The sequence below is a fragment of the Micropterus dolomieu genome, linkage group LG10 (genome assembly GCF_021292245.1).
Source record: "Micropterus dolomieu isolate WLL.071019.BEF.003 ecotype Adirondacks linkage group LG10, ASM2129224v1, whole genome shotgun sequence".
Taxonomy (NCBI): domain Eukaryota; kingdom Metazoa; phylum Chordata; class Actinopteri; order Centrarchiformes; family Centrarchidae; genus Micropterus; species Micropterus dolomieu.
The window spans coordinates 21,338,055-21,353,139 of NC_060159.1; positions in this window are offsets into that span (position 1 = coordinate 21,338,055).

Consider the following 15,085-nt stretch of genomic DNA (forward strand, 5'->3'; position numbering starts at 1 on the left):
GTTATGTTCTCTGATGAAAGTAAATTTTGCATTTCCTTTGGAAATCAAGGTCCCAGAGTCTGGAGGAAGAGAGGAGAGGCACAGAATCCACGTTGCTTGTAGTCCAGTGTAAAGTTTCCACAGTCAGTGATGGTTTTGGGTGCCATATCATCTGCTGGTGTTGGTCCACTGTGTTTTCTGAGCTTCAAGGTCAACGCAGCCGTCAACCAGGAAGTTTTAGAGCACTTCATGCTTCCTGCTGATGACCAACTTTATGGAGATGCAGATTTCATTTTCCAACAGGACTTGGCACCTGCACACAGTGCCAAAGCTACCGGTACCTGGTTTAAGGACCATGGTATCCCTGTTCTTAATTGTCCAGCAAACTCGCCTGACCTTAACCCTAAAGAAAATCTATGGGGTATTGTGAAGAGGAAGGTGCGATACGCCAGACCCAACAATGCAGAAGAGCTGAAGGCCACTATCAGAGCAACCTGGGCTCTCATAACACCTGAGCAGTGCCACAGACTGATCGACTCCATGCCACGCCGCATTGCTGCAGTAATTCAGGCAAAAGGAGCCCCAACTAAGTATTGAGTGCTGTACATGCTCATACTTTTCATGTTCATCCTTTTCACTTGGCCAACATTTCTAAAAATCCTTTTTTTGTATTGGTCTTAAGTAATATTCAAATTTTTGGAGATACTGAATTTGGGATTTTCATTAGTTGTCAGTTTTAATCATCACAATTAAATGAAATGAACACTTGAAATATATCAGTCTGTGTGGAATGAATGAATACATTATACAAGTTTAACTTTTTGAATGGAATTACTGAAATCAATCTGCTTTTTGATGATATTATAATTATATGACCAGTACCTGTATAGTGATCCAAACAACATTTGAGCATCAGTTTGGTTGTGTCCCATTCTACTTAATGGGGGGAAGGGCTGGAAAGACCTCACTGAATATTGTCCTCTATTATTTATTTATTATTAAATAATTCACATTCCAGGAATTGAACCAGGACCACTATGAAGTCGGAAACATTAGTGACATTATTATCAATAGCAACTCCTCTGAACAGGTGCCCTGAAACGGCAGCCGGAGGCGATGGCTCAAACTGCCACTAGAGTGGATGGTCTTACTGGATCTTACAGGCAGTTTTAACAGGACTTTCAAGTCTATTCTTATTGGACAGGATTAGGTTTCCAAATGAAACAATAATACAGGAGGTTAAAACCAATTCAGTGAAACTTCTGTAAAAGAGTGATTACCAAAGTAGAAACGTTCAGAGTTAATTTTTTTTCTTGTTCTGAGTCTGTTGTAAGCCCATTGTTGCTGTCAGTTTCACCAGAACTTCACTGATTAGTTGCGTTACTGTTACGTAAAGAGCCATCATATTCGACACCTTCAGAGTTGTAATAAAATGCATCTTGTAACATTTTGTTCTATGTAAGTTGTCATAAATCCTAAATGCAGCTAGTCACTTTAAATAAAAATTCTATTTTAATCCTGGTTATGCTAAAGCATAAAATGTGCAATACATCTACAAGCTAAAAAGCGACTTTGAAAGACTGATAGATGGAAGTAGTACAAAAATGCAGGGTTAAACAAACATGATACAACGTGATATGATATCTGCTACATAATGGTGCATTAAATGTTTGTACACTGCTTATAAATGCTAAATAAGGGGACTTAAATTAATGTATTACCCAAATGTTGAGTATTTGCATGAAGCGATGAAACAATTTACTTCACCTTTTAGGAAACTGAAAGAACAGAGATCATCAAGTACTCTGTGATTAACTTGAAAGCCATAGCACTGCCGGTTGATATACATATTCTCTTTTGAAGATACACATCCTGATCAGACAAAACCAGATGTGGATCAGGAAATGGGACGACACATGTACGCAAATAATTCTTCCATGGAGACAAGCCAATGTAAATTCTGCAGACCTGATCTTGACGGGCAACTTGACATTTTTCTTAGAAATGAAAGCAGCATTCTCACATTTTGCGAGAGGGAAAACAATCGCTGTTATACTGTGGAGATGATTTTATCTAAGGTGATTCAGCAGAGGTGTGTATGTACACGAGTGTAGGGAAACAGGAATATGTTTTTCTCTCTTTCTTGTAGAGCAATTTTTACAAAGACAACAATTTTTCAACCTCTACACAGTGTGACTAGCAGCAGAATTTTCAACAATCTGCTTTTGAATATATTTGTTTGTTGTCTGCCAGCCATAACTATATCACTTTCACTTTGTCCGTTCTTTTTTCAAATGGCAATACAACATCAGACCAGTTACTTAACAGGTTTTTATTTTGATTTTACTGTATAGTCTTTAACATTAAGACTGAAAGAGAAGTGTTTGATCTCTGTATCTTTGCTGGATAATGCTTCTCTGCTGGGTGGTTCACGGGTCAGCTTGTGGCTCACTGCTGAAAAGTTGTTGTGAAGTTAGTCGTGGTATAGGAAACGCATGCTCAAATCATTCCATTTACATAAATATTAACGGCTGTTTCCATTAGTAAACTGCCTTTTTAAGGTTTAAAGAGGTCATATTATGCTAATTTTCAGGTTTGAAATTTCATTTAGGGGTTGTCCCAGAACAGGTTTACATGGGCTGAGTTCCCATTTGAGGTATTGCCATTTGAGTCCTTGAAAACCCTGCTGTGTACGCAAGTGCACAGAATTTTCCTGTCTTTAACATCGTTGTGTTTACAAACTTGTCGCAGCTGATTGGGTAACACATGAAACATGCCCACCAAACGGGAGAAAACATACCTCGAAGCCTGTTGCACAACGTTGCACAATGTTGCAAGGAAACATGCCGTTCAATTCGCAAATGTTGCAAAAGGGTGATTGAACTCGCCCCTGGTAAACACATCAATCAGAAGACAGTGGGCTTTGCAAAGCTGCCGTACAGGAGTCACAGAACTAAAATATAGGGCTATACAAACACACTGTATCGTGTTTGTATAGTCTGTACAATTACATATCTGTAAAAACGAGTACTTCCACGCAGCATCTTCACTGGATACCTAATAACCGAAGTTTGATGAGCGTACTTCCCAAAATGCCAAACAAATTTTTCAGCTAATTAAAAGACAAATAGTCGATACATAACCATGCTTGTGGCTAGTGGACATGCTAGCCATGCCGTCCATGCTATTTACACAACTGAAACTTTTGTATGGAAAGATGACTGCTAACCTTAGACATATCCCTGTTCTTACAGAGACTGCGTATAACAAATGATTCTATAAATACCTCCCTCCCTCACCATGCATCTTTTAAAGGGTGGAGGGGATGGGTGGATGGATGGGTACTTAAGTTGCGTCCCTGTTGCTTTCATGTTGTAACTGGACACATGGGATGTCTCTGTTCTCCAGAGACCATCTGGATGTGTGTGTGTGTGTGTGTGTGTGTGTGTGTGTGTGTGTTACCACAGCAGATGGATTACCACTCCTCTTTCTGAATGCAGACCATTCATAGGTGGGAGCCCAAAACCTGCCCTTTGAATGAAAAACACGATCCACCTCTACTGTCTGAGGACAATCCCAGAATGATTCCAGCACAGTCTGACACACTCTCCATCTGTATGCAAATATGATCTTACACATATGGAGCAAATCTACTGTATGTCTTTTGTAGACATTAGTAGTGTGGTTGTCTATTTGTTATACTCTCAGCCACTTTGCTGTCCCACTGTTACTTTTACTGTGGCATAGTTGTAGTTGGAACAAGCTAAATAAATGTTCCTTTAACCAGTGGTTATCAATCTTTTTTGTCCTCCAAGAACAACAAATCTAAGTGTTTTCTGATCTTACACCTCTATTGTTGAGGTTTAATTAGGTTTAGGCAACTTGGTAAGAGTTAGGGAAACATTGTGGTTAGTGTTAAATTGACTACCTCGCTAACTTTAGGGGACCTTCTTCATCATGGTTTCAATAATAACCACATGGTAAACATAAGAGAACCATCTTGGTTTTGGTTTTTTGGCCCATCCATCCACCTTGACTGCCTTCCTGTGCATAATTTATAAGAAACATGCTACTTCCTCCTTCCTCCTTAAGTGTCCATCAATGGCCTCTAGAGAGCTTTGTCATTTGAATGTAAACGCATGGCATTTTGTGGCATTTACTTAAACCACTGATACTCCCATTTACTCTCTCTCAAAGGAATTTCTCCTGGCGTGTCACAGGTTGCATATATTGATAAATATGACGTTTAACCAAAGAGTGATGTTCAGTTTTGAACAGATCAGGGGAAAAGTGTAGCAAAGTGGGTCTGTTTTCTTATTTCAATCTTATTAGTAATCTCACGACCCTTCTGATTAATCCTACTACCCCTTAGGGGGGTCCCGACCCCCAATCTGGCCACTGCCTAAACATTATCAAATACATATGAATCTCCTGATCAGATCATGTAATCCATCGTTTGTTATCTACTTTTTCACCAAACCTGCACCTGAAATTACTACAAGATGTGCTGTTTTTCTGCCCTCAACCCTTGAGCGGTTAGGTCATAACCTTGGATTAACATGGCATTGTGCTTTGAGGAAGAGCAGAGCAGGGGACTGGTTCAAACTGATAAACAAACCTCGATAGGAACCAGGTGGATAGCTACAACGTGTTTCTGTTTTAAAGGGCTATATAAATATCAAGCTGGCCATAATGTCACGATTCCGAGGGTGAGTACAGAGAGGGTGAGAGCCCAAATGCAAGACACCAAGGCAGAGCAGACACAGTTCAGGGTCTTTAATCCAAACAAAACAACAGGTAACAGGCTTACAGGCAGTAGACGGGAAAATCCAACATGCTGACAGAACTCTCTTCCACACAAACACAACTGAGTGAGAACACTACACTACAATGACCGGACAAAGACTAGACAGAAACACCAGGTACATATATACACACACACACACGCAGACTAACGAGCAGGGCGGGGACAACACGGGTGACAAGGATCAAGGTTAATGAGGCAGGCAGAGAGACAGCAGGGGAATACAGAGAGACTAGCAGGCAGGCAGATTACTGAGGGGGGACAAGAAAAACACAAGTTACTCAACACTAATCATCAGAGTAATATAAATAAACTAATATAAGCAGACAGATCACAAATAAACTAACACCAACAAGGAACAGACAAAAGATAAGGTAAAACAGAACTCAGATTAGACATGGGCAAAACACAGAAGTACACAGACCAGGAGTGAACACTTAAGACATGAACTAAGGTACAGGACTAAGAACTAAGATACAAGACAAGACAGATACTAAGTAAGATGTGGATGAATAATAATAAAGGCTACACAGAGACCAGAGCAGAATGAACAAAATCAGATTAATTAATGGAACTGGCAGAGAACATAAATAGACAAGCAGACAGAACTCAAGCATGATGGTACAGAAACTAATACATGAGACTGGAACAGAACTGAAATCAGGAAAATACCTAAACACCAGCTGACAGATAATAACCAGACAAACAATAACATCAGGTAGAGGACGCACACAAAAGGTAGCAAGCAAACTAAAACTAAGTCTAAACTAACAGCACAGCAAAAGGAATTCTAACTAATAAGACAGGGTGGCTAAGGGAGACAAGATAACATGACAGCACTGACAAACTCAACCACAGTCTAAGATAACTGAACAGATAAACACAGAGAGACAATAACCAAGCGGATAACGAATCAGGCAGAGCTCACAATAACATTAACAGACTAGAAACACGACAACAGACCGGACTGAACCCTTAAACATACTAAATAACAGAACTGGTCAAATGTAACAAAATTCACAGAGGGCCAAACTAAAACATGGCCGACAGGCAGAATGTGACACATAAAGGTTTTGCTGCTCTTTTTTTTTTTTTTCTTTGTCGTCTGCCAGCCCTTATCAGTAACATTTATTTATGAGGTCCTGGGCAGTGAATGCTGGGATGGATTGGAGGGTTTAGAGCAAGTCTCTCCTTATATATTCCACATATCTCCATATGTGGAAGGAGTCAAATGGGAAAGTCTTATCTGCCATGTTAACGATGACAAGAAAATAAATCTGAACAACATACCACATATCCTCTATACCAGTGTCTTTTAGCCAGTGATTTATAACAGACAGGCAGCATTTAGGTAATTTGAGCATCATATCTCATTTCGTACAGATTGGTTTTAGTAGAGTTCATTTTATTGTCGTGTCAAATATCTAAAATGTTAAAATGGGGACTGCCACGACAAATTAGTTCCAAAGCATTACCAGGAAAAGCACAACATACAATATAAAGTGTCTAACTAACTTGCCCAACTGGTTAACATTGTAACTGTAGGTTTTCCATTGTAAATCATTCTCAAGAATGTGTGCGGATGGGGTAGACTGTTTCCCTGTTCACCCAGTGTTATTGAAACCCTGAAACTATGCGTTTGCAGTTTGTTTGAAAATGTCTGACAGTAATAAGTCCTACAGACTGGCTTGTACTGTATGAAATCTGAGCTCTCCGCATGACAAAACACAAATGCATACAGTATCATCAGCAGAGCAGAACACAAGGGTATGACAGGTACACCTTGTGTCAGTGGTGACTATATTTCTCATCTTATCACAGCAGACTTGATAGCTCAATCAACAATGGGAACTGAAGGAAAAAACTAGGTTATCTAAAGTCACTGAAACACGACGGCCTCATTTAGGCGAGAGAAAAACTTAATGACTTTAGTCTAATTCCAGCTGTGCTATCCATTTGTGTCGTAGAGTATTGGTACAACTAATAAGAAAAATGTCTTTAAAAAGAACTATGTGCTTAGTGTTCAAGGGATTTAGGTCATGAGAACCCTCTTTCTAGGTGACGATGCTAGCTAGCTTTCTACTTCTTGTGCACTTAGCAGTTCACCATTTACTTCGGAAGTCAGAGATGGGAAAGATGTCACACCCGAGTTGACGGCGTTCCAGTACAACAACAGATTTAAGTCGGAAAACCAAGATTGATGCCTTTGGCCATTGTTAGCAATTCAAGCTGATAATAATGCATTGCGCGGTATTTTGCACATACAGACACCGTAGCAACATGTCTACAGATATAAATTGGACAGGACTGTGTGTACGACTGATTTAATGAAACACATATAAGACAGAAGTGTGATAAACAGTATATTACAACAGCTTTCACTGCTGTTGATTCCGGTAGCAGACATCTTGGATTTTGATGTCAGGATTGGTGAGGTTCTCCCGACTTTCCGAGTCAGAAATCCGACTTAATGGAGCATACCGTTGAAAGTTCCGACTTGGCGCTCGGAAATTCGGACTTTCTATGTCAAATGGAACGCACCATAAAAAACTGCAAGTACAGCAGCATGTTGAAACTCCAACTTAAAACTACTTCCACCGCGGTGCAAAGCATCATACCCTCAAAGTATGGAATTTGCAACACAACAAAATAAACGATAGAGCATAATTTTAAACGATAGACATTTTTCTATCATCAAATGATAAATATTGTCATATCACACAGCCCTACCTAAAGCCACTGTGAAATAAATGCCTTGCTCAATGGCACATTTACAATAGTTTCACCAGACGATGAGCTATACCATTCACACACCTGAGCCTGCTTTGTTTAGGGTGCTTTGGCCATTTTTACCATTGTAAATTTAAAGACAATACTATACTGGTGCTAGTCAACATAGTGAGTGATTTTGTGTTGACAAACAATCAGACAATAAAAAGCATATTTTAATTATTAAAAACACATCTCCTGGGGCCGGTTGTAGTCAGACTTCAGGTAGGCGTCTAAATTAATCTGTTGCAAAAAGCCATTTAGTTCTTGACTATCTTAAGTAGGACTAGTTTGCCTAGAATTCTTTTGTCAAACTAAAAAACACGGCTGACTGAGCAACCCTGTCAAACTGCCCAGCTCCCCTCACTCATACACAAAATGTTTCTGGAAGAATTCAACAGTTACAGGACATTCTACTGGGAAGATTCAACGAAGAGTGTAACAACTCACAAAAATACAAAAAACACACCGCAGAGCTGAGATGCTGTGGTTTAATGTGCTTAATGTGGCAGGGCTCGGGACTTGACAAATGAAAACAACTGATGATGTCCTCACTGCTGTATATTTCCAACAAGTCTTATGGTCTCTAAAAACTTGTTCCCTTCTCAGAACTCGCTCCACAATGTTTTTTTTAAACAAACTTCAAATTATGAGCCATCCTCTTTTTGTCATTTGATACTACAGCAGGTGTCACTGACTGTTACCAGTTAGTCTGGTGTTTGGGGTGTTTAACTTTTTTGGTTTTTAAATATCTTGACAACAATGTATATATTTTGAGCCTTTTTTAAAATAAAACTTCATTTTTAGTATACTTCAAATAGAATAACTGACCGCATCAGGTATAAAAATAAGAACTTTATTGCAATATAGCCTTCACAATAAAGCCTTTGAATCCTTAAGGATCCTTAAATCACGTTCATTTGTTACTTTGTACGGAGCCCCTAAGGGGAAACAGGCAAAAAATAAATACACAAATAATTTCTCATGTGCAACAAGTGCACATGAGAAATTGTTTATTTATTTACTCATCAGAAAGGATTTACTCACGATAAAGTATTTGGTGCGAACCAGATACTATCTCATGCCTACCAGATCTCGTGGGCGCCAGATACAATCTCGTGTGCAAGAGATACTATCTGGTGGGCACAACAGATGTGATTTTTTGTTTGTTATGTCCCCTCAGGGGCTCTGTAACTTTACACCTACCTGATATATTTAATTTATTCTAGTTAACTAACTTACCAAGATGGCTAGAGCTGGTTAACTTAACAAGATATTGGACAAGCTAGCTAAGTCTAGCTGGCTAGCTTGTCTAATATCTAGTTAACCTAGCTAAAATCAGAACTAGTAAGTTAGCATGTCCAAGATAATGAACTTTGCAGTTTCAAACTGCAATTGCCTTCTTTGTCTGCTACAGAATTATGCTTCTGCTACTGTATTGTGACCAATGAGCAACATTGCAGCTGACAAGGTATTTGAATCATTTTTAAGGCTGTACTTAGCAGCATTTACATAACCACCATACAGTGATAGAATAGAGTAGAATTATTGTCCATCCGAGGCCGTAAATCATCTTTGGTCTTATCAGACATGTGAAAAACATCACTAAGTAAACATAAATAGACAAATAAATAAAAAGATTTTTAAAAGTACAGAAGATAACCGTAACATCCTTTGTTCAGTTCTGGCCATTGATTTTGCTTTCTTTCTCCATGATGCCTTTCCCTCTACACTGTCAACAATCCAAAAAGAAAAGGTGGAATTTAAACAAAAACAAGTTGTTGTAATAAAAAGTGAGCGTGGTTATACATGGTCTAGAGTAAACCCCAATTAAAGCACAAATAAGGAGTGACTTCTTCATGTCAGTGATTGATCAGATAGATTACCACTTTTAAACTAATATTAGTAATTGTCACCTTTATAGGTCTACTATGCAACGTAATAGGATTTTTGATGTGAGAAATCTCATTTCACTTTACATCGACTTTTTTCAGCATGTCACCTATAAATATTATATGGTCTATAAATTAGCTTTTATGATAACAGATGAGGTTAGCTTTGGTTAGGTTGCCTACTAATTTCTCCGTCCTTTGTGACACTTGCAAGCAAGCAGTCACTTCTTGGCTGGTCATTCTGAAGCATCTAACAGGACATGCTCAGATAATTTCAGGTCAAAATGAGTGCAGGTCTCAAACTAAGCCATGCAGCGCATCCTGGTATGAAAGCTATTCCCAAAAGCATAAAACATAAAATAAGTGATTATCACAAGTGTAACACCTTTCTCACTCCATACAGATGATGACTTTAATGCACAATTTTGTTATCCATCGATCCAAAGAGGAATAAGAAGAAATTAGCTATTTTACTTTTATAGCTTTTATTGCTTTTCAAAAATGGTCAGAAAACACTAGGTGTATGGTGCTCAACTACATGGTATTTTCAGATTTATCCACCTCAGTTTGGCTTTAACAGTGGCTAAAAAGACCAAAAACATGACAAAGCAATATTATTATTATTCCATTTTTTATATTATGATCATCATTGGAAATGTCTGTTGGAGATTTGCAGTGAGTAACTTCCTCTCTACAATGAAAACGATGGTTATGATTGGTGCCAGTTAAAGGCTACTGTAGCTCAAAGGGAAGGGTTGAGGCCAGGAAACGGTGATGAACCATCAAGGTCACAAACAGAGGTCATTAATTATTTGAAGCCCTTTTTAAAAGACATGTGTTTGAATTAATCCACAAGGGAAATGCTATTAAACAGTACTATTTATGTATGGTCCATGTGGACTAACCACCGTTATAGTCCTCTAAGACAAAGTTACATCACATCCATTTACTGCACTGTAGAAAACATACAGAGCAACATTGTCTTCATTAAAAGACATCAGCAAATGGGCATCATCTTAGCCGCCAGTGTGGTGAGATAGTCATTAGAGCTTGATGAAAAACCGCATGTCTCAACCTTGACCCATGCTGCCACTATCACCCCCCCACACACACAGACACACAAAAGCCACCAGACACACATGCTGAGTCCCCAAAAGATGCTCAAAGATAAAAGAGAATCGACCCGTCAGCCGTATGTACAGATACTGGAGATCTGAAAGGAGAAAAGCCATGAAAAATGGATGAGAGAAGAAATCCACTTCACCTCCCCCCTGGAGGCTGGCAAACCCCCCACAGCGCACCCACTCATAATCCCTTCTCCTCCTGCACACACACTCCTCTCTCTATGCCTCACACACAAGTATGCAAACATGAAGACAAAGTAGGCACACACCACCCGAGGCCCTTTGGTAGGTGTTAGTATTCAGGAGATACTATGGTTTGACTAATATTTATCTTTTAGGGCATATTAGATATTATCCATAGCTAAGGTGGCGAAACACAGCTTCATAAAACAAAAAAACTAACTCTAAAATCTAAAATCATGATCTTTAGTTGTTATTTTCAATATTTTATATTCATCATTCGTCATTTAGATTTTCACGTAGGTTTTTTGTAGATGTCATTTGAATGTAAAAGCAAAATGTATCCAGGTTCCTGGTGAATCACTCGGGCTTAAAGAGATGCTTCACAAATTGAATTAGTCACAGTTTCAATGGCGAGGCTCATATTAGTCAATCATTAAGGTCTAAATGCTTTTACAGAGGCATTTGCAACTTGACATGGAAAGAGTTCTGGGGTAAGCACTGAATGCTTTTAATTCTGTGGGCATGAAAATTAAAAATACCTTTTAAAAAATATAAATTCAGCAGAAGATATTGGTCATCAAGCAGCCTAAATTCAAGCCAGACAAAGAGTCTACAGCTATGATAGCATTTCTGTGAGGCTGTACCAAGTGCTAAATGCTAATACCAGCATGCTAACATGCTGATGTTTAGCAAGTGTAATGTTTACATCTTAGTTTAGTGTGTTAGCATGCTAACATTTGCTAACTAGCACTACACAAAAAGTGCAATTGAGGCTGAAGGGCATGCCACTGGGCCATAAACCAAAGTACTGAACAAAATAAAATTTTGACTAGATGATGGGGCTGGATGAGACATTACAGGATCATCCAAGTTATTGCAATTCATCCTGAGGGGGACAGTAATGACAGAATTTTGACAGAATCTATCCAATTGTTGTTGAGTAATTTCACTAAAAACGCAAAAAGGTGAACCTAATTATGGGGCTAGAAGCAAAGTCAGGGGATCAACAAAGTCAGTAGGATTCATCCTCTGGGGACCACGAATGAGTGTACAAAATGTCATAGCCTTACATCCAGTAGCTGTTAAAATATTTCAGTGTGGATCAAAGTGGTGGACGACCCAACAGATCGACCAGCATTGCCATCCGATGAGCCCCACCCTCAGCTTGGCTAAAAACCCATACTGGTCAAACACTACAAAAGATGCACACACATACAGTATACACACACCGTTCCTTCACCACCTGAGGCCCGTTACTAGGTGTGATCCAACTTAAGGCACTCACATGTACTTGTGACAGCGTGTGAAATGTTCCAGTCAAAGCGGCTACAGCGGCTCAGGCTATCTGCAGACTCCTAAAAGGCCTATCTGACGGGCTGGCAGTTGCCTGATGAGAAGGAGACAGAGATATGGAGGGTAGGTGGAGGGGAGCTGTCACATACACTTTGATTGACAGCTTCTCTCTCTCTTGTTTTCCTTGTCAGAAATGGAGTGGCGTGACTTCAGTGGTAGCATGTTGCATGTCACTTACACCTGAGATGGGGAATTTAAGAAAAATCCAGTTTTTGAACAGCAGTTTTGATGTAGCTTCTGTTTTCTGTGATGGTAAGGAACTACAAAATTGATGGATGCGGCGAGTGTTCTTTAAGAATGGGGTCACAGTCGAGCAATATTTAGTCCATGAAGGACAAAATATTTTGGCACTCTGGAAGAAACAGGCCTCTGATAAGGTAGCAATAAAATGTCTAACAAATTAACTAGATAAATTAATTAGATACAAGGGTAATGCACCGTCTAGTCTGAATACTAGGTCCATCTTTAAAATAAAGTGTGTTAGCCATACTAATTTGATACTTTAATGCCTTTTAGGATGTCAAATCTGAAGACTGAGTGAGTAACAGGCAGCTAAAAATACTCATAGCTACTTTTTAAGGTCATAAAAAGTGTTTTTGATTTTTAAGTGTGTTTCTCTTCTCTTTCAGGCAGCTCATTGGTTTCCACATATAGCCATACACTATATATATCAACTTAAAACTTGATTGAGATAGATAATCATCACAGTGAACATAATACATATAGGCTACTTTTCACTTCAGTTTGCATTTATATGCATTACCACAAATGTTGCTGCAACTAAAAGAACAAGAAAATAACAAATTATGGTCACTGTGATGGATTATCTAACTCCATTAAACTTTAAACAGTCTGCACACCGATCCTTTTGCCATATGGACATGAAAGGAAACCGTTTTTCTTTCTTTGGAAGGCGAAAAAGAAAGAAAAATCTACGAGCACTAAAACATTCAAAAGCACTAATCTTGTCCTTTAAACGGATACAGCCACAGTGACCACTGGCCATCTGTCAACAAGGATCCAATCACCTGATGGGGGGAGGGACTCAGGTAAAAGGAAGAAAGGTACTAGTTGCTGGGGTTGCCAGTCAATCCAAACGAGGTGGACATCTTGAACATGTGTATATATGATATATGTAAAATTGATGCGGTGGCAGAACAGTAAAAGGACACTGCAAAAAAAAAAAAGTACTTAATTACAATTTTGAGTTAGTTAAATACAGTAAGTGCTTTAATCCACTACATTTTGGAAGCCAATATTATATATATATATATATATATATATATATATATATATATATTATATATAATATTATATTATTTTATTACTTTTTATTATTATTCTTTTTACTCAACTACATTTATATGAAAACATTAGTTACTAGTTACACTAATAAATGATGGTGTATTATTATTGATTAAATTTCCCAGCAGTATATAAACCAGTTAAATTAGTCCCACCTTTACCAGCTGCAACATTAGTGAAGCTTACACATCAATCCATCACCAATGAGGCTCCAATAATATACGATATTCTGAAATGAGACATTGTGCATAAAGATTACTCTAAGTATACTTTAAGAATATTTTGAAGCTAAGACTTTGATTGCAGGATAGAGTATTTTTACACTGTGGTATTGCTACTTTTACTTTTTCGAAGATCTAAGTACTGCTTTTAAAAGATCTCTGTACTAATTAACATGTTTAAAAAATAAAAACAAAATATTTTGCACCAAGAGTAGAGAAAATGCTTTTGCATATCAAGATACGTTCAATGCCTAGGAAATTGCGAGAACATCAGAATATGAACAACAGAAATGAGTGACGTAACCGCATATCTAATGTTACATATCTAATTTCGTCATGTGGGTGAAATGGTGACTGATGCACAGACAGTAGAGGGCGCTCTAAACTACTGCAATGGATGGAGTTGAATTGAGGAGAGCCCTTTGGTAAATCTAGTCTTGTTACTGAAAAGTGTTTTAGGAGCAGTTTTACTTTCAGCTGCCGGTAATACTGCAGAAACAGAGTGAAAACGTGTTTTTGGCAAGAGGGTCACATACAATCATTTAATCACATATTAGTCAAAAGCAAATGTTTTTTTTTTAGCATCATAATGATTAAAATGAAGCAGGAAAATCCAATTGGATGCGATTCTTTTTAATAAAACGCACTAACATTAATTCAGAAGCAATGTTCCATGTACATCATTAATTTAATATGAACTATAATCACATTATCATAATGACATTACATGACAGTCATTAGCAATCAGTCCACTTAAACCCCATTCATTTAGACTACGAGACAATATTCAAATGATTTGAATGAATCAGCGCCTGATATTAGAAAACAAACAATCGAATTTGTCTCTGTACTAAATAAAAAGTGTAATTAAATGAGGTGCTAATTTGAAATAATAGCCCTGCTAATCATTGGAAATTTACGGGCGCGTTTAATTAAAGTCGACTCCTGCTTTGCTCGCCTGCTGTAATGCGGTGTGTCCAAATGGAGCTCAATACAAATTCAAGTTTTGGGAGGAGGAAGAAGGGGAGGAGGAGGAGGAGGAGGAGGGGGGTTGGCGGGGGGTTATTACACTATTGTCCGCCCCTTAATCCGGTTGGCTCAGAAGCTGCCCGCAGGCCAATTTGTAAGTGGTTTGCGGAGCTGCCAATCAAAGCAGACATCCTCTCCTCAGGCTGTGGCTAAGAAACATCTCAGTTGCTGTGTGGAGAGATTTGACGGAGGGACACTCCTGTACATGGACCATCATTGCGCTGCAATCCGCCGCCTGCTCACACACACACACACACACGCATGTAATGCCTCGGTGAAATCTGGACGTACACGGTGGAGAAAACACGCATGTGAATATTTCATGTTTGCATGTCAGGAGTGGAGGAACTAGTCGCCGGGTCCGCGGCTGTTTGTCTTTTCTTGTCGTTTCTCTCCCCCCCCCCCCCCCCCCCCCCCCCCCCCCCA